This window comes from Eptesicus fuscus, chromosome 11, assembly GCF_027574615.1.
Source record: "Eptesicus fuscus isolate TK198812 chromosome 11, DD_ASM_mEF_20220401, whole genome shotgun sequence".
Classification (NCBI taxonomy): domain Eukaryota; kingdom Metazoa; phylum Chordata; class Mammalia; order Chiroptera; family Vespertilionidae; genus Eptesicus; species Eptesicus fuscus.
Genome location: NC_072483.1, coordinates 86,367,192 through 86,387,457, shown reverse-complemented (window position 1 = coordinate 86,387,457; position 20,266 = coordinate 86,367,192). Strand labels below are relative to the sequence as shown.

The 20,266-nt window shown below is 39.2% G+C and overlaps 1 non-coding gene across 1 annotated transcript; it reads left to right on the top strand.

Moving 5' to 3' along the window:
- Window positions 1-5,116: 5,116 nt before the first annotated feature.
- Window positions 5,117-5,220, top strand: LOC129150818 (U6 spliceosomal RNA). The gene has a single exon (XR_008557563.1). It is a non-coding gene; the product is annotated as a U6 spliceosomal RNA (small nuclear RNA).
- The last annotated feature ends 15,046 nt before the right edge of the window (window positions 5,221-20,266 follow it).

Below are 20,266 nucleotides of genomic sequence, written 5' to 3'. Positions count from 1 at the left end.
TCTAGCAAATGCATTTAGGGGGAAGGGTGGAGCTCTTTACACGGATGTTAGGTTTGTGTGTAACAGTTTGTATATATAATGGTTCTTGTATTTAAGAACCATTGTATTTGATTGTTATCCTTTTCAAAAAATTTATTTTATTGAGAATATTACAGATGTCCCCCATTTCCCTCCCTTGGTCTGCTTCCACCCATCTCCCATCCCACCCCAGGCCTTCACTTGTCTAATGTCTGTGTCCATGGGTTATGCATATCCTAAATAATAAAAGTGTAATATGCTAAGTGTCCAACTGATCTGTTGACCCTTTGGTCAACTGCTCGACCAGTCGCTATGACACGCACTGACCACCAGGGGGCAGATGCTCCCACCAGTACATTAGCTTGCTGCTGGAGTCTGGCTGATCAGGACTGGGCGAGAGGGCCAGACACGCCCTGGAGCCCTCTCATGGTCCCTCCCCAGCTGGCCGGTCCCCATCGGCCCCGATTGGGACTGGGCAAGACGGCCCCGATCGGCCGAGGGACCCCACCCATGCACGAATTCATGCACCGGGCCTCTAGTATGCTTATAAGTTCTTTGGTTGATCTCCTTTCATCCTTCCCCCTGCCTCCCTTCTGTTTGAGATCTGTCAATCTATACCATGCTTCTATGTCTCTGGATCTATTTTGTTCGTCAGTTTATTTTGTTCATTAGATTGCACATATGAGTGAGATCATATGATCCTTGTCTTTCTCTGGCTGGCTTATTTCTCTTAGCATAATGCTCTCCAGGTCCCTCCATGCTGTCTCAAAGGGTAAGAGGTCCTTCTTTTTTACTGCTGCATAGTATTCCATGGTGTAAATGTACCACAGCTTTTTTATCCCCTCATCTACTGATGAGCACTTGGGCTGTTTCCTGATCTTAGCTATTGTAAATAAAAACTAGAGGTCTGGGCAGAGAATGGATGGAGGAGAAAGAGAATAAAACGGAACTGCTCTGAGGCTGCTGCTGTCAGGTGAGAGGTGACGGCTACAGTAGGGATGGGCGGATCCAGATGTGTTTTAGAGACAGAGCGGGCAGACTGGCTTGCAGTGGATGTGAGGGTGGGGGGAGAGAAAGGTGGCAATCCAAAATGACCCTTGGGCGTGGCTTGAGAAACTATATCGGTGCTTATTAATTGAATTCAGAAGACTTACAGAGGTACAAATTTGGAGGAGAAATCAAGTGCTCTTTTATGGTACTTTTATTTTGACAACATGCACTGATGCAGAGACATTTGTATTTTTCTGATTTAGAAATACTTAAAAACTCACATTTTAGTCTCCTAAAATTTTAGCATTTGGTGAAGCTGATCCTCCTCACTGACCAAAGAGACAAGGCCACCCTCCCTTCACTTACTGACGTGTATGGTCCACTTCCCCTGTCTGACAACTGCCTGCAGGCCACTTCCCCCGGGGCTTGCCACTGAAAGTGTCAGGAAGCATCAGCTCAAGAGAAACTGAGACTCAGACCTGCTTACGTTACATGGTGCCAAACCCACAGCGCGACGTAAGGTGACAGGGAGAAAGTACACGTGCTGGTGCTAGGGCTGGCGGCAGCCTCACATACACCACACAGGGCCGAACCGCTCTAGAAGAGCGTACGGTGTGCGCAATGTCTATACCATTTCCTAAACCTTAAGTAGCTCTCGTGCCAAGTGAGACACTTTCTTCTACTTTAAGTCTTTGCAAAGAGTACAGTCAGTTCTGCTCCTGTTTGGAAGATGGGAGTTTGCTCTGATAAAGCAGGGACAGGCTGAGGACAATGCACATGTGATGTTTGTGCAGGCACCGTCTCATACATGAGCAGCACTAGATGAATGCAGAAAGCTGCACCCAATTGATCTAAACTACGCAGGAATACATGACACACACACACATACACACACACACACGCCTCAGACACACACACACACACACACACACACACACACACACTCAGACATCTGCGCCTCAGTTCACCAGCCTGTTCTGAGCCCCGCCCACTCACCTCTGGGATGAAACTTCTCACCTGATGTCAGAGAACTTCCTGCCACACTTCACAGTGATTCAGGAGCTGCAGCCCCTCCAATGCCCACGAGTGAACTTGGGGTGTGTGGGGAGGTGGAGAGCCGTACTTGCTGTGATAGATATGCCCTGACAATTCTATGTATGTGAAACAGTGTTCCCATTTTCATGGGGTTCCTATGGTGTGTGTCACTGCAAAGTTTCTGAGTGCCTGACCCCTCAGTGCTTCATCCCATAAGCCCTGGAACACAGAGCAGAACTGGCTGCCTTTGGAGGTAAAAGGTAATCCCTTCGGAGTTGTTTCTAAAACGTAGCAAACGTCTAGAGTCATCAGGGTGATTGGAGAAATCTAATCATACAGTGTCTCTGAATCATGAAATAGGTTTAATAGCAATGCTTAGAATGAGAAAGATTTCGCAAGCTCAAGACAATCACAGCTTTTCAATTGGATGTTGGGTGTTATTTCATTCACAAGTATGCTCATTCTATGTTATGGACGTGTTTCATTTTTCACTCTAATTGTTTTAGCATTTTTTAAATTTTATATTTAGGAAAGGAAAGGAAAGCAACTGAAGAGTTCTTTTTAGTTTTAAAAGAAATAGTCAATTTTGTGAAATGTGTATGTGCATTTGCGTATTGGGGATAAAGTTATAAATGTAACCTAAATTCATCCTGACAAAAAAGTGTTAATGATGCTTACTTGTTGGATACTTACAGTGAAGTGAAAAGAGAAAGGAAGGGGACAGGAGGGAAGGGGAGGGAAGGGGCAGGGAGGGCAGAGAAGGGAAGGGGAAGGGAGGAAAGGAAGGGGAAGGGAGGATGACAGGGGAAGTGGAGAAAGTTTACTTTTTCACTGCAAACAAGAAAATCACTGCTTGAAAAAAAATGGTAGAGTAGAAAAGTCTTAGTATTCACCAAAATACCATAAAGTTCTTCTAAGCTAGGCATACAATTGGCATCTTTTATGAAAAAAATAGAAGAGAAGAAAATATTAACGCCAAGAGGTTTGCAAACGTCCATTCTGAAGCCCTGGAGCTTTGGCGGCATCCCTCCAGCTGTCCCACCAGCTCAGTGTGGGGGCGCGTACCAGAGTCCTGTCCACTAGGGGCGAGACTTTCCCAATAAACTGCTTTTAACTATTGCACGTCAGGTCCTATTTTGCCTACGGATAAAAGGTGTGTTGTTAACCCTGAAATGTATTTCTGATCATAAGAAAGATAATGTTTAAATATCTACCTCAGATCAGTTTACTAGTTTGAAATAAATTGACTCAAAAATGTATATTCACAAAGAGGATGCTATTTCAGGACGTTTATATTATGATATTAAAATAATTTTATCATTGAAACATTTGCTGTTTTCCCCTTTTCACCCCCCCCCCCCCCAGGTTGTGAAGGATAAAGGCTTTATCATGCACTAATGATGCTTCGTTAACATCAAGCAATCGCGTAGTCATGGTGAGCCACTGCTATATAAATGCATTAGGAACAGAACAAAGCTATCAGTATTTTTGTTTTTAATTTTTAATTCACCCAGTTATCAAAGGTTTTTTCAGTTATTTCTGAATAATGGGATTTGGGAACAGCTTACGTTTTCTGATTTTTGTTCAGTTTTCTCTATAAAGGATGTGAACTTTTATAGTCACAGAGAAAGGTTAATTTTCACATGTAAGTTTGATTTATTAAAATCCCATCAACCCTGCTTTAGCCATACAAAGATGAAGAAGGCAAGAGTCCTTTCTCAAGCTCATTGGAGAGACAGGTCAATAAACAAGGCCCTCCCAACACAAGGCCCCTCCCTTCGGTACAGAACAGGTGTGCACCAGGCAGCAGTATCACGCAAACATGCAACAGCGGAGACCCAGGGCTCTGGAGCCAGAGGAAGCATGGCCCAGGACGGACTCTGCTGGGTGAGCTAGGACATGGGTAGCCGCCCTACGTTGCTCCACAGTCAGTCACAGGATCGGGTGAAATGACGTATGTAAAGCTTTGATACCGTGCCTGGCTCACACTAAGTGTTCAGAAATGGCATGTTTTTAAAACAGAGCATAGAGAAGCATGGGGTAGGGCAGTGAGAACACACCTGGTGGTCCAAGGATGACTGCGAGGGGAGGGCAGGTTCTCTGAGAGCCAAGAGCCAGCTCACTGCATTGGGATGCTGCAGGATATGGCGGGGAGATGCCCATCTGAGAGAAGCATAATGCCCTGGGGCAGAGAGTCTCTTTTGAAGCTCTGTAACCAGTGAGATCTGACAACTCTCTCTGGAGGAATGCGCTGGCCCAGTCCTGCCCGAGGCAGTTCTCACAGGCAGGCCTTAGAAGAGGCCCTTCTTCCTTGGAACCTAACTTTGCAACGTTCCCACTGGAGTCCGATGGGAATTCGACAGGACTCGAGGATAGAATTAGGTCCTGTGTGTTTTTAAAGGGTCATTCAAAAAGGCAGAGTCTAAATGTCTTACAGATGGCAGCTTAGGAAGGCCTGATGCGGTTGTCCAGAATGGACCTTTTATATCTTCCAGAAGCACGTGTTCACTGAGAGAGGACTCCACCATACTACCAATGGGGGGAATCCTGCATGCTTACATTGGACAACCCGGTACACATCTGCTGCCAAACACATTTCTAAAAATCAGTGAGAATATTTTCCATGCCACCCGTTTTCAACCTTCCCTCAAAAGTCTGCCCTGCAAAACAGCATTTGAGGCAAGAAGAGGCTTGTGAAAAGCCATGCATGTGAAGAACCTCCCCGTTAGCTTTGAGTCTCTACTTCAGCGCCATGGCGGCAGGCGAGGTGAGGGTGGCTGATTTTGCCAGGCCTTCTGGTCAGTAATTTCCGAGCTGATTTTTACTTAGAGATGGAACTCCTTTCAAAATTCCTCCAAGACACAACTCACTTTTTCAAAGAGGAGACGGGATTTCAGAAATTTCTAGGCTCTTTTCAACATTAAATAACTCTTTTAGAGAACAAAGTGCTGAGGAGTTTAATGAAATAAGTTAGAAATACTAAAATCCATCAAACATGGAGGAGAAAAATTAAAGTAAAGGTGGTGTGTCACGATATACACCGGGTCTGATGAATTCCAAAAGTTTGGGGAGGGTGTTCACTCGGGCGGCACACACACTAAAACTGGAATGATTTGAAGATTAGCATGGCCCCTGCCCAAGGCTGACACGCAGATTCATGAAGGGCTCCATACTTCATGTTTTTAAAAACACATATGAATAGTTCCAATAATGCTACTTACATCCTACTTGAGAAGAGTTTTACCCCCCCTCCTCCCCATCCCCCACCCCCGGAAATGAATGTGAAATCCATTCTGTAATGCATTTAGAAAAGTGCCCAGAAACACAAGTGATTGTTATATAGTAGTTCATGAAAAAAAAAAAAAAAAAAGTTTAGGGTTAAAGATTGAAATTGTGAACTCAATTAATCATCCCCATAATTGCCATAGTTTAGGACTTCCTTATCTTCTTACATATTGAGTGGGTTTCAAGTACTCTTTTAACATGTAGATTAAAAAAAAACACACACACACACACTTTGTTCCATAGCTGGTCCCCAGAAAATAAGAAATAACCCCCATTTCTTTCTCAGGAGACAACAGACATAGTAGCTGTCCAGTGAGGCAACATTTAAAATTATCTTGTGTATACAGAATGATTTTGGCATGTAACCTAAATTGTTTTGTTATGAATTGTAGAAGTCTACACCTTTTTTAAAAAAACAATAAGGATAAATGGGCAGGAAAAAAAAGAAGAAGAAGAAATGGGGAACTTGGAGTGTAAAATACTACCCACACTTTGGGGAAAGTTTTGGCAGTTTCTTATAAAGTTAAATATACTCCCATTTTTTTTCACCCAGCAATTCCACTTCTAGATATTTACCAAAAATAAAAATAAAAACATATAGCCACAAAAACATTTGCACAAGAATGCTATAGAAGTTTTACTCACCAATGGCAAAAACTGCAAACTCAAATTTCATCAAGAGGAAAATGGGCAAATTTTAGTACATTCATGCAGCAGAAAACTACTCAGCAGTAAAAAAAATATTTATATACACAACATGAATAAAGCTAAGAGACATTATGCTGTGCAAAAAAATAAAAATAAAAGCTAAACACAAAGGGGCACACAATTCCATTTATCCATTTAAATATTAGGCAAAACTAAATCATCAGTTTTAAAAATCAGAGGAATGATTGCAGCTGGGTGATGGAGAGGATTAACTGGGAAGGACAAGAGGGGATTGCTGGGGTGATGACAGTGTTCTTAGGTGTGGTTACTCAACTGGCTACCTGCATTTGTCAAAAATCATCAAGCCCTACCCTTAGAGTGTGTGCACTTCACTGTAGATTATTTCTATCTCAAAAAAGAATAAATGTGTATATATATTGTTATTGAATTCAGAGAGGAAGGGTGAGGGAGAGAGAGATAGAAACATCAATGATAAGAGAGAATCATTGATTGGCTGCCTCTTGCACGCCCCCTACTAGGGATCGAGCCCACAACCCGGGCATGTGCCCTTGACTGGAATCGAACCCGGGACCCTTCAGTCTGCAGGCCAGCACTCTATCCACTGAGCCAAACCAGCTAGAGTGAATAAATGTATATATCTTTAAAGACTGTTTTACATATGTCATGCACATAAACCAAAGGAAGTCTGGCTTCTTTTATGTGCCTTCCCATGTCGCTACCTGTGAACCTGAGTGATTCTGGAAACTCGGTGAACATATTTAACTTTGCCAGTGTGCCTCATTTTTCTAACTTGTCTATTTCCCAGAAGGCAAGAGCTTGTCATTTTTTTTATTTAAGTTGTTTGTAATACAGCACAGCAATTGCCATTAAACATGGCGATGCCACGAGAGCCTCTAGAAGGAACAGGTGGGACCACTTCCATTTTTTCCCTTCTGACTTTGAGAATAAATCTCCCCCAAATGACACCTTTCTCTTTCAAACACTTCAGTTGTATATTTTATAACTTTTACATATGTCATTTTTACATGACAGTCACAGCTCCCACCTGGAGTTTTGCAACACTGTCCGCATGTTACCTTTTTTTTTTTTTTTTTTTAGAATATGCATGTTCTATTCTGAATAATTTTGCATAATAAAAATGAAAGTACAAAATAATTAACACCAAACATTTTAACAAGCTGAAATGAATCACGAAAGAAAAAAATAACCAGAAATGTAATTCATGGGCAGTCTCCAAAAGTCGTAAAAGTTCTAAAACATTCTCCCAGTTTCACTAATGGAAAGACACGAAGGTCAAAATCTAAATCCCAGCACCAAAAGTCTAACAATTCACTGTCTATTCCCTAGGCCAGTGGTCGGCAAACTCATTAGTCAGCAGAGCCAAATATCAACAGTACAACGATTGAAATTTCCTTTGAGAGCCAAATTTTTTAAACTTAAACTTCTTCTAACGCCACTTCTTCAAAATAGACTCGCCCAGGCCGTGGTGTTTTGTGGAAGAGCCACACTCAAGGGGCCAAAGAGCCACATGTGGCTCGCGAGCCGCAGTTTGCCGACCACGGCCCTAGGCCATTAATGTTGATGTTGGTGGTAATCAGCTTCAACAAGTGAAGTTTAAAAAATCATGCAAATTGTTTAATCATCACAGAGATTATAACTAACCAGCTGAGAAACTTTAAGAACTTTGAGCTCTCTATTAAGACATTTCAAAAAGAACAGACCTTTCTTATCGCCTAGCATGTTCATTCACTCATTCACTTGTTCATTTGATCCACAAGTATTTATTGGTGTACACTTATTATGTACCAGAAGGATGCCAAGAATACACAATGGGGAAAGCATAGTCTCTTCAACAAACGGTGCTGGGAAACTCTGAATACCACATGAAAAAGAATGAAATTTGACCCTTACCTTCTACCATATACAAAAATCAACTCAAAATGGGTTAAAGACTTCAGCATAAGACCAAAACTCTAAAACTCCTAGAAGAAAGCATATAGGAACCGTCCCATGACATTCACCATGGAAATGATTTCTTGGATGTGACACCAAAAGCAACAAGCAACAAGAACAAAAGTTAATAAGTGAGACTACATTAAACTAAAAAGCTTCTGCACAGCAGAGGAGATAATCAAAGAGTACATCTCACTTTAAATGTTGTTGCAACAATAACATTTTTAAATGAGATGCTAATGACACTATTGAATTTTAAGAAGCATGATGACTTGACATATATTCTTTGGACATGTACAGCAGTACCAAATAATTATTTTGTGAAAAAACTGTAATTTAATACCTAGGGTCTGAGATAAAAATGTGTCACTACTTATTGCTAATAATATAGGAGTACTTCTTTGCACTATGAATTCCTGTTAGAATTTGAGACAAAGCACTGATTCAAAACAATATGTTCATTTCAGTGTTATTTACAATAGTTAAGATGTGGAAGCAGCCCAAGTGCTCATCAGTCGATGAGTGGATAAAAAAAAAAAACACAAAAAAAAACTCATGGTACATTTACATAAAGGAATGCTACTCGGCTGTAAAAATGGAAATTTTACCTTTTGCAACAGCATAGATGGACCTGGAGAGTATTATTCGAAGTGAAATAAACCAGTCAGAGAAAGACAACTATCATATGATTTCACTTATATGTGCAATCTAGTAAACAAAATAAACTGATGAACAAAATAGGAACAGACTCATGGATATAGAGAATGGACAGACAGCTGTCAGAGGGAAGGGGGTTTGGAGGCCCGGGTGGAAAAGGTGAAGGGATTAAGCAGTACAAACTGATAGTTGCAGAACAGCCACCGAGATGTGGTGTGCAACGTGGGAATATAGTCAATAATGTCAAAATAACTGGGCGCAGGGTCAGGCAGGTGCTTGGGGCAGCAGGGGACCAGTCTGTAAAGTCAGAAACTGGTGCAGAATGGTACTCAATATCAACTGTCTTTGAAAAATAAAATAACACTCAAATAAATAAATAAATATAAAACAAAACCAAGTAAACACAAATAATTCAGAAATGTAAAACTGTACTGAAAATTACAGTTACATTAATGTTAGCCATACTTTTCTATGAATGGCAAGACTGTTATTTTCATCTTTGAGTTTTTCTGAATTCTCCAAAATCCCCATACAGGGTGGGTGGGTATTGCTTTTGTAATAAAATAGAGAAAATATTTTATAAAATAATCCTATCTAATAAAAGAGAAACATGCAAATTGACCATACCTCCGCTATGCCTACAAGCCACGCCCACCAGCCAATCAGGAGTGAGTATGCAAATTGGTCCAACCAAGATGGCAGTTAATTTGCATATCCAGGCGCAGAGCGAAGACTGAAGACAGCGTAGAAGGAAGCCAAGCACTGCAGAAGGGAGCAAAGCTGTGGAGAAGCAAGTGGGGCGGGGCAGCGGAGAAGAGAGGGAAGCAGGCGGGGCAGTGGAGATGGGAGGGAAGCAGGTGGGGTGGCAGAGACGGCCACAGGAAGCCCTATTCTTGCAGGAATCTTCTTGCAATGGGCCTCTAGTAATATCAATAAGACCAAAATGGGGGAAGGTATTGAATTAATAAGTATGACGACAAGTCAACATGAATCTGATGGGACACAGCATTTACTCTTCATGAATGCTGACAGCACCCAGCCATCGCTGCACACACAGCTGTCAGTGCACCTCAATGTGGCCCCCTCTAAAGGCAAACACTGTTGGTCAACAAGCTTTCTGCAAACAGCCATCAACTTCAATGCTGGATGTTTAAACAATGCGCATCACATTCATCTCAACCAGGTGTAGATTCTAATCACAATGTTTACTGGAAACAACACATTGTGGCTCAACAATTCTTAAAGGATATTTTAATCAAACTATTAAATATATTTTCAACAAAGAATGATTGAAAAAAGCCGAAAAGTGTGTGCAAGGAATGGAGACATCTGTGGTCAAAAAGACTACATTTTGCTCAACTGCTAACTTTGTATCACGTCCAATGGGATAAGGCGATAAAGACAAAATTTTTATTGTAATGGTGAGAAAAAAGCAAAAAGGTTCTGGTAACTACTGAAAGGCTGGCTGGCTGGCTGGCTGGCTGAACATTGTATAAGAATATACTTTGCTTTATAGGTCTTTTGTGCAGAACCATTATAATATACTCTGTGACAACTGAGCATTAATGAACCTAAATTTGGGGTTTGGGTCTTTTATATCAACAGCATAACAACAACAATAAAACAAGTAATTAAAAAAGTCCTTCCCAAGAATTGATCCTATTCCAAGACCTATTCAATTATAGGACTCTTAAGAGCTGAGAATGTTTTTAGAGAAAAGAAAAATAAAACTATTCTACTTCACCCCCAAATTATAGAGGTTCTGAAAAGAGAATTACCAACAACTGGGGAAATGAATAGAACGCACTTGAATGCTAGTGGAGCATTCAAAACATAAGTTACATGGTTCTGTTAAGCTGGGTATATGGAATCAGATGTGAACTGGGGCTTGAATCAGAGGGTAGAAGTCAGCTAGATCATGAAAAGGCCAATCTCCTCTTCCAGTGAAAGTTGGGTAAATCTCAGAAAGCTCACCCTTCAGGCTTAGTAGGTCTAAGAAATAAAACAAAGGTCAGATGCTTATCTGCGTCTTCTATAGACGAGCTGAGTTTGCAAAACTGAGTGTGAGCATCTGCCCAAAATACCAGCTTTCTTGGGGCATTGCTGGTTCCTCCACCTCTCGTCCAGGCAGAACTACCCAAACCTGAGCGTATCCCTTGTAGCAAAGCGAAATAGGTGCCTAAGTTCTGGCCAGGGGCAGAGAGGCAGATCTTGCTCTGCAGGCTCTGGGAACTCTCCTTACGGACAGCTACGGAGCAAACCTTGGGTTCCAGAATGCAGACAGGGCTATCTTGGACTCTGGGGATAAAGACCATTCTCTAGGAATAAAGAGAGATAAATTGGAAAAACGCTGGATCCCTGAGGATTTGTGAAGCAGATCCACCTGCTAAAACTTCCAGACCTTTCTATGGATATAAAAACACTTCAGCCTGACTGGCATGGTTCAGTGGTTGAGCGTTGATCTATGAACCAGGAGGTCATGGTTCAATTCCTGGTCAGGGCACATGCCCAAGTTGTAGGCTCCATCCCCAGTGAGGGGGGAGAAGGGTTCTCGCTCATCGTTGATGTTTCTATCTCTCTCCTTCTCCCTTCCTTTCTAAAATCAATAAAAAATATATTTTAAACAAAAACAACACTGCACCACCCTCCATGCTGTTTTTGGAACTTGCTAATCATTCTCCTGCCTCAGAGGTATTGTGTTTGCCCTTCCCTATGCCTGGCTCTCTTCCCCAATATATCCTTAATGACTTGGTCCTTCATTCATATGTTGTTACTCACATGTTCCCTCTCAGGGATGTTACCTGGTCACCCCACATAAATCACAAATTCGTTTTCATTATTTCCTCTCCTCCTCCCCTGCTTTATTTCTGTTTCAGAACTTACTATCTAACACGTCACATGTTTTCTTTTCTCTTGTTTTCTGTCTCTCCTATTAAAAGAGATGGCTCAGCAAGGGCAAAAAACATGATCTGTTTTGTCTATTCATCTCCGCAACACCCAAACCAATGGCTCACACATTCCATTAAATGCTAGCTGAATGGATGAAAGCAAAGTCAGAAGTACTGAGATGTCAAAATGAAAGTGATCGTATGCTATGAAGTTTAGCTTCATCACAGCAGCGATTCTGATTCATATTACACTAATGCTTTTTGAACACTTAATCTGTGCCAAGTATCAACATGTTATCTTCCTATGTAACATATCATGTAACCCTGCCAAAAGTCATCCTCGGTAGGTATTACTATGCCATTTTGACAGATGAGGAACCTGAGGTGTAAAAGAACATTCTGAACAAGTTACTGAAGCAAGTTAAGGTAAGGATTTTCAGAGAGGACAAAGACCAAGCTGGGTCCTCTCTACTTTGTGGAAAGTGACGACATCGGTGAGAGAGGGGCATTGTCACCAGTGTCTAAATAACAACTGAAGAATGAGACTTGAATAATAAAGCAGTTGCCTTGAAAGGGCCCTCTCCCTCAATACTCAGGCTAAACAAGCAAGCTGACTAAAGAAAATATCAAAAGAAAATCTACATGATGATCTTAAGAAAACACAGTGAACACATGATACAATATACAGACAATGTATTCTAGAACTGTACACCTGAAACCTACATCATCCTATTAACCAATGTCAGCCCAATAAATTCAATAAAAAAGTTTATACCTGGACTGAATATCATTAAGGGGGGTCTACACAATTAAGCCAATTCTAAGGGAACACAAAGACCATAGGAGGCAAGAATATCCCCAGACATAAATGTCAGTGAGAAGAATGGAGAAGGGGTATGGGTACAGAAGGAGGAGAACACACAAATTTTTAGAAAAGATGTGATGAGTAAAAAGGTTTTATAAACTCTAATTAGAAAAAAAGGAAGGAAGAAAGGAATGAAGGAAGGAAGAAAGGAAGGAAGGAAAGAAGGAAGGAAGGAAGGAAGGAAGGAAGGAAGGAAGGAAGGAAGGAAGGAAGGAAGGTCTTAAGGTTGTCATAAACAATCCTGCCTTTATCAATGGGAATATCTTTGCCACATGCATCAACAAACTTAGGTCCCAACATGTCAAAAAAAAGTGCTGTATAAATGAGGCTAAATGCTAGCTAGCTACCTCTTTTATTTCTAGGATATCCCAAACTACCCAGGCAAAATTGTGTGCAGAGGCAAAAGAAATGAGGAGCATGGATAAAAATTGATTCAAAATTTTCTAAGAAAATTATTTCATTACTTTTAAAAATTAAACTGTAACTGATATTTGACAATGGGGAGGGAGGTTAGGGGGGCAGGTGAAAAAGGTGAAGTGTTAATTGGTAGTTACAAAATATTCACAGGAATGTAAATTACAACACAGAGAATATAGTCAATAATATTTACACGCAAAAAAGAAAACATCAGTCATGAATCCGGGCACATTAATTGAAAGGAAATTAGTTAGAAGAAATATTTTAGAGGCTCCCTCCTCTCTGGGTCCCAGGTGCTGGTGAAGCAGATTCAGGGCTGACAGTGCCCCAGCAGCAACCTAACCCACAGCCGATTCCACAAGGAATCAGGCTCCCTCCTCTACAGGTCATAGTGTCTGCCCCCTGGTGGTCATCCCGCATCATAGCTACCAGGCAAACAGTGGAACAGTCAGATGGTTGCTTAGGCTTTTATATATATAGATGTATCTAAATTAATAGTAGTGCTAGACCAATCTTTTTTTTTTTATTATTGGATTTTGTTGTGTGTGTGTTGTTGTTTTGGCTGCTGTTGGGGTTTTTTTTTTTAAATATGTTTTTGTTGATTTCAGAGAGAAGGGAGAGGGAGAGAGATAGAAACATCAATGATGAGAAAGAATAATTGATCAGCTGCCTTCTGCATGCCCCCTGCTGTGGATCAAGCCTGCAACCCACACATGTGCCTGACAGGGAATCGACCCCTGACATTCTGGTTCATAAGTTAATGCTCAACCAGTGAGCCACATGGGCTGGGCTAGATAGACCCACCTTTTGAAAATCACACTCATAGTAGCAGCTGTGCCCTCCCCTGGTTAGCAATCGGCACTGGTTAGCAATATGCTAAGGAAGCATCTTCTCAGTGATAATGAGTCAAAGTGAGAAAAAAATCAGGTTATTTTTGCATCTCCAGTTACAATAAAACTAAATCATATACTTTATTTTTACCCAATATTTATAAGTAGTATATTATAAAAACAGTCTTTTGTTTGCTCTCTTTATATGATTGTTGGCAGGTACATGTTAGTAGATGTATACATATCAAAGGGATGAAATGCTGATGGCTTTAAGTCCTCTCTAATCAAATAAATAAACAATACCTCAGAACTCATATTATTATTAACATTTTTTCCAAATTCTTCTCCAGTTATTTGAAGAGTAGCAGACATATTGCAATCAGATGGACGTTGGGCCAAGTATCTGACTCCTAATCTACTAGTAATATACCCAGGGGTAAATTAATGAATCTCTTTAATCATAGGTCAGTAGTTCCCCTACCAGCAACATGAGGAAAAGAATATTTAACCTGCAAGCATTGCTCCATGGAACAGAAATCACAAAATACATGAATTGTCTATATGTGACTGGTTCAGAGTGAATGTTCCACAAATAGTCATCTTCATTATTAAGTTCTGAAAAGTTAGCCCATGAAACTTTATCTTATCCCTCTCCTTTCCTAGGAGGTCAATTATACTTTCCATTCCTCCTCCAAATCCTTAGGAAAATAGACAGAAAACTATATATAAGATTCTCCTGATTCATACAACAGGTCAGTTATTAAAACTTGTTCTTTATAATGCTTTATTTGGTACAATATTCACACCAAGCTTCCAAAAGTATTAGCCTTTTTTTCTTTTGAGCAAACAATTTAACCAACAAATTTTAATTCTATCAGAAGTTCTACAGAAAAATAAAAGTTGGTGGAAATCACATGGATTTTGGAATCTTTGAGAGAACTTGATCACAGAAGATGAGAATGTCTCACCCATAAATATATTTATTCTCCTTCATACTGAATAATGTTCCAGATGTTTTTGGGCAACACTCCTCCAGTGCAGCTGGTGTCTCCAGCAGTGTACCTGGGATGTTCTGACACCTCAGGCATTCGAAGAGATGTGCTAAATAAAATTGCACACAAGATGTTCATCTGGGTTATCAGCAGCTACCCGATCAAAATGAAATGATTACTGGTGAAATTCTGAAATAGTCACTTGAGAATGTGTTCATGGTATATAATAGAATAGTAGTACATATTCGTGAGAAACTTGTTTTTGCAGTGCCATTTGTTGCAAGTGCCACCATAATAAACAAACAAAAAAACTGAATTCTAAGATAATTAATTAGATCACATTTGTGATTTGGTCTTTTGATAATGTAATCACACTAGGCTTCTCCCCAAGTTTCCCTTCAATGAATGAGTTCAAGGTCAAATGGCCCAAGATTCAGTTCCAAAGAACAAAAATAGTGAGCTCCAAGATGAAAAAAAAAAAAAATGTCATACAATTAAAATAGAAAAGCTGTGATAATGAAAATCACAGTGCCTCTAAAATATTGAAATGAGAGAGTTGTATTCTAGCTGCCAATTTCTCCACCTGTGTACAAAATCCTTCCCTTTCCTGTACAAATACATTGATCAATTCCATCTCCTCTAAGTTGTCAACTTTATTATATCTAATGAATTTATTATATCTAACAGCATTTCAGCTGGTTCAAGTCTCTACTTGCTTATTAGAAACAAAAACTTCCCTCAAACTTGTGTCCCCACATCCCCACATCCCTCTAGTTCTCTTTTTCCACCTAAAGCCAACGTTTGTCAAAGAAAGGCCTATACTCACTGTCCCCCCTTCTTCAAAACTCTACTTAAAATATCTTGTAACCAAAGTCACCAGAAAACTTTTGTTATCACGAGCCAATGGACTCCTCTGACCTCCTGTGTCTCACTATATGTGTTTGTTCACTTATACTCAGAAATCCACCTTCACTTGGGTTCCAAGACATGTCCTCCTGATTTCCAGGCTACCTCCTTGGGTCCTCCTTTTCAGTCTAATTTTCAGGTTTTTCATACTCTGTTTCCTCAGAGTTTGGTCCTTAATACTCTTCTCTACAACCCTTCTTAACACATTACCCATCATCCTGTGGGAACAGTTAGTAATTCCCAGTCTTCATTATCTGCCATCCCACACCTTCTGTTCTCCCTGAGTTCCATGTCAGGTAACAGCTTCACCCTTCACTGAGCTGCTCAGATTGGAAATATTAGTTGCTTTGATTCCTCTCTCTCCCTCATTCCCCCCATAGCTGATTCTGTGGATCCTGTCTCCTAAAACACCTCTGGAACCATTTACTTCTTTTTCTCTCTTTATCCAGAACACTACCCTGGCCCTCCTGGATGACTGCAACAGATTAATCCTTCTGTTTCTACTTTTGTTTCATCTCTATTCATTCTTCAAATGGCAATAAGAACAAAAAGCTTTCTGAAATACACAGTCTATTTGGCATATTTCTTCTAGACTTCTTTTTTTTCCTTGAAACAATACAAAAACATTAGAACACTAACCCAAATCACCCTTCCCTTATTTTCATGCAATTATATATATAAAAAAACAGGGTTCTAGTTTTTATTCTTACATTTTTAACTCTACACAGACATTATTGTTTCTGTTTAATAAAGCCAAATATTTTTATTAAATATCTACCATTTTCTCTATTCGCCATTCCTCTCGTGTTTAACTTTTATTATGGGATTATTTTTTTACTTCTGAGTCCACTGTTTAAAATTGCCTAACTGAAGATCTATTTAAAATAAATACTCTCAATATTATATTTTTAATTCAAATTATACTTATTTTACTTTCAACACTGAGATATTAGTTCACTAGGTAAAGACCTCTGGTTCAATATTTATTTCTCCCAGAATTTGAAGGTATTACTCCACTGATTTCTAACTTCCACTGATTCTCTAGCATTTTCCTTTTTTTCTGCCATGCTGACAAATATTGTGATTTTTAAATTTTATTTCAGCATTGTCGTTTTCCTATATCTGACAGGGTTTCTCTGAATGCCAAAGTCATAAAAATGCAGAAATGAATGTTTAAAAGGGTATTTTTAGAGTGGGCACATGGATTTATGCTGATTTAATGACACTTCCTACCTGTAACACCTTTGAGAGATAACTGACCAGATGTTAAAGGAAAATCTGTGTGCGGCACAGAGCTGTTTTCTACAAGTCCCTTCGCCCACACATTCTCACCCCGTGGGTGAAGCCTATTATCATTTTGAGCCTCTATAATGTTGTATTAACCCATTCAACTAACCAGTCTGTGCCTTAAATAACAAATCAAAAATGTGTCACCTCAGCCCAGCTGGTGTAGCTCATTGGTTGAGTGTCGATTTATAAACCAAGAGGTCACAGTTCTATGCTGGGTCAGGGCACGCTCATGTTGTGGGATTGATGCCCAGTAGGGGGCGTGCAGTAGGCAGCCTATCAATGATTCTCTCTCATTGTTGATGTTTCAATCTCTCTCTCCCTCTCTGAAATCAATAAAAAATACACTTTAAAAAATGTTTCACATCATAAAAAATTATTACTTACTTTGTTGCAGGACACATTATCAAGACCCTAAAACACAGCGATTATTTAGAGTTTAAACAATTAGAATATTTGCCATATTGAGTACTAATTCTCTGAGGAGAACTTCTCTCACAGCCACAAGGAAAGGAAAAGGAGAGACTGCGTTGCTAGGGCAGGTGAAGCAGAAACACAGAAGGTAAACATCTTGGGGACTATTTTCAGAAGGTGATACATTCTTGCAGTGACACCAAGACTGTGGCGGATTATACAACAACTGACTCCTTGGCATAATGTTTGAGATTTTCAATGCATTTTAATTTTTGTTGGAAGCATATTAAGCAGCTATATGACAAGTTTTTTAATTGCATGCTGAACTTTTCATGATGGCTCAGTTCAATAATTTTTAAAATTTTTATTTTTTGCTCTATTTGGTTTTAGTTGAAACTCACTTCTCTGAAAATAAATTTGTTCTAGTGAAAGAACGTGAGGAGTAGAGATTGGGATCACATATGTTACATTCAAAGGGTAGTGTTTGCTCGCTATACAAATTTTCTTCGGTGTAAGTATTCTTTGATCAAACCAATGTTAAACTCAAGTCATAATTTTTTTTTATTATTCATAGTTTAGCTTAAGTGAAACCTTTTTAAAACTCTCTTAGATGCTACACTTTAATATTTGCATAAATGTTTTTTGGTTTTAGAAATCTTTTTAGAAAAAAAGCATTTTAGCAATTGAAATGCAGATACAATGTAAAAAATATACAGAGAAGTAAAAAATCACAATAAAAATCACTCAGATTTCTACCACCCAAAGACAACATCTGTTGGCAATTGCTTGATTTTCACTTTTATTTATGTTTATTCACTTATTTTAAAACTGTTTTAGAAAATTAAGGTCATGCTATATATACTACTTTATGTCTAGTTATTTGCACATCAAATTAATTATTAGCACTTTTCTCTCATCCTTACTTTTTCCATGAAAATTAAATATGTTACAGATGTGTTTAATTTTTCACTTATTCGTTATTATTTAGGTTTTCCTTTTTTTGGTTTATAAATTATGCTGTGATGAAATCCTTAAACTTAATTCTTTGTCTTCATTCATTGCTATTTCCTAAGGCAATTTCTTTGAAGTTTAATAATGGGATCAAAAATACTATTTCCATTAAATATGATTTAAATATGTTAACTTATTTACATATATGTGAATATAAAATTTAATACTATGTACAAGGATCATTTATTCTCTGATGTCAATGGATTATATGGAATCATGGATGAAATATGTTTCTTCATTATGTTAAATATTAATAGGCTCCCTATGACTTTTATCATCTTATTTTCCTTTTTCTGTTGTACATTTAGTAAATACCAACAGAGATATCTCCTTGTGGGGAAATTGAAATGGTATTTCTTTTACTCACCAGTCTTGAAACCAAAGCACTTTTCATGATCACTTTTCATCATGTTATGGCAGGAGCTACACAGTGTAGGCTATTACCGAATAACCAGTCAATATTAATATACAAAAAGCTTGGCTGGCCAGCTCAAACCCAATGATAAGAATACTTGAATTACAAGTGATGTATATATAAAATGCGAACATAAGACTCAGAGGGAAGGTAGGGAAGGGTGGGGGTAAGGGGAAGAGATCAACCAAAGGACTTATATGCATGCATGTAAGCCTAACCAATGGACACAGACACCAGAGGGGTGAGGGCATGAGTGTGTGTGGGGGGGTAATTGGGGACAATGGGGGGATAAAGACACATATGTAATACCTTAATCAATAAAGAAAAAAAAATTAAAAATATATAAACATTGATGATAGTTTCGTCCCAAGGAAATGTATATTACAGCTCTTTTTCCTGGAACTTCCCAGATTAATTAGACAGTGTGGTAACTTTTCTTATTGCAAATCTCACAATGCCCTCTTCATTTGCTATATTTTCTGCAGGGGCTAGAGAGTGTGCATACTAACCCAGCACACACACTGCAGGGGCAAATTATCAGTAAGTCAGAATCTCTCAGATACAGAACTCATTTAGCCATTTTATGAAAACGAGCCAGAAAATAAAAAGTGATAAATGCAATCAGAATAGATTTTACCTAACCTCGTCTAGACAGTTGCATATATTTCATGCAAAGACCTCAGATCCTCACTCTGAGCATATTTAACTGTTATTTTAGCTAAAATTCTAACTAGGGTAGTACCCTTCTTTTCCAGTGAGTTACAGAGCAGATGAGGCAACTTGGAAGAGCCGGGAGAGCGTGGCCTAGAGGTGCCTGAGGCCATGCAGTGTGTCTAGTGTTGGCGTGAGCATCCCCCATGCAGATCTCAGCACGGACCCACTGACTAAGTACAACAGAGTTCACACACTGACTCAGAGTCACCAACAAATTCTAAATCATGTTCAGTATTTATTTTTTGTTTTCAGAAGCACCGAAACATGTAATATGTCTAAAAAAGAATTTCATTAAAATAATGTAGGCATTTAGAGACTTGCATGGATTGTATCATTAACTCACTCTGTATATGTTTTAATTTCTGACCTATAATAATATCCGTTTTTTACATTCTCAACAAAAGAGTAAACATTTATTGACATTGAGGGACTCTGGCTACCTAGTCTTCACCTTCACTGCCTTTCACAGATTGGAGTTATTAATGGCTCAATTTCTGTAATCATCAAAAGTATTGTAATGACCTCAGGAGCTAAATTCGTTCACTCAAATAGGAATTAAGTTCAATTTTCCAACTCACATTTATTTTCCTAGAGTAACTTTACTTGGTTACACCAATTAATCTTATTTCATGGAAGAAGGTATAGTTAATGTTACTATATATAGTCAACATATTTGTCTTTGACAATGTCATGATATTTTAGATTATTCTGTAAAGAATAATAACCATGAATTCTCAATTCAGTTTATACACTGTTATATATATCTCCTATCTAATAAAGAGTGGATATGCTAATTGACTGCCACACCCTCAAAGATGGCAGCACCCACAGCCACAAGATGGTGGTGCCCAGTCCCCTCAACCCCACCAGGGTGACAGGCGGGTGGCATGGTTCCAGCCGCTCCACACGCCTGCCTCTGG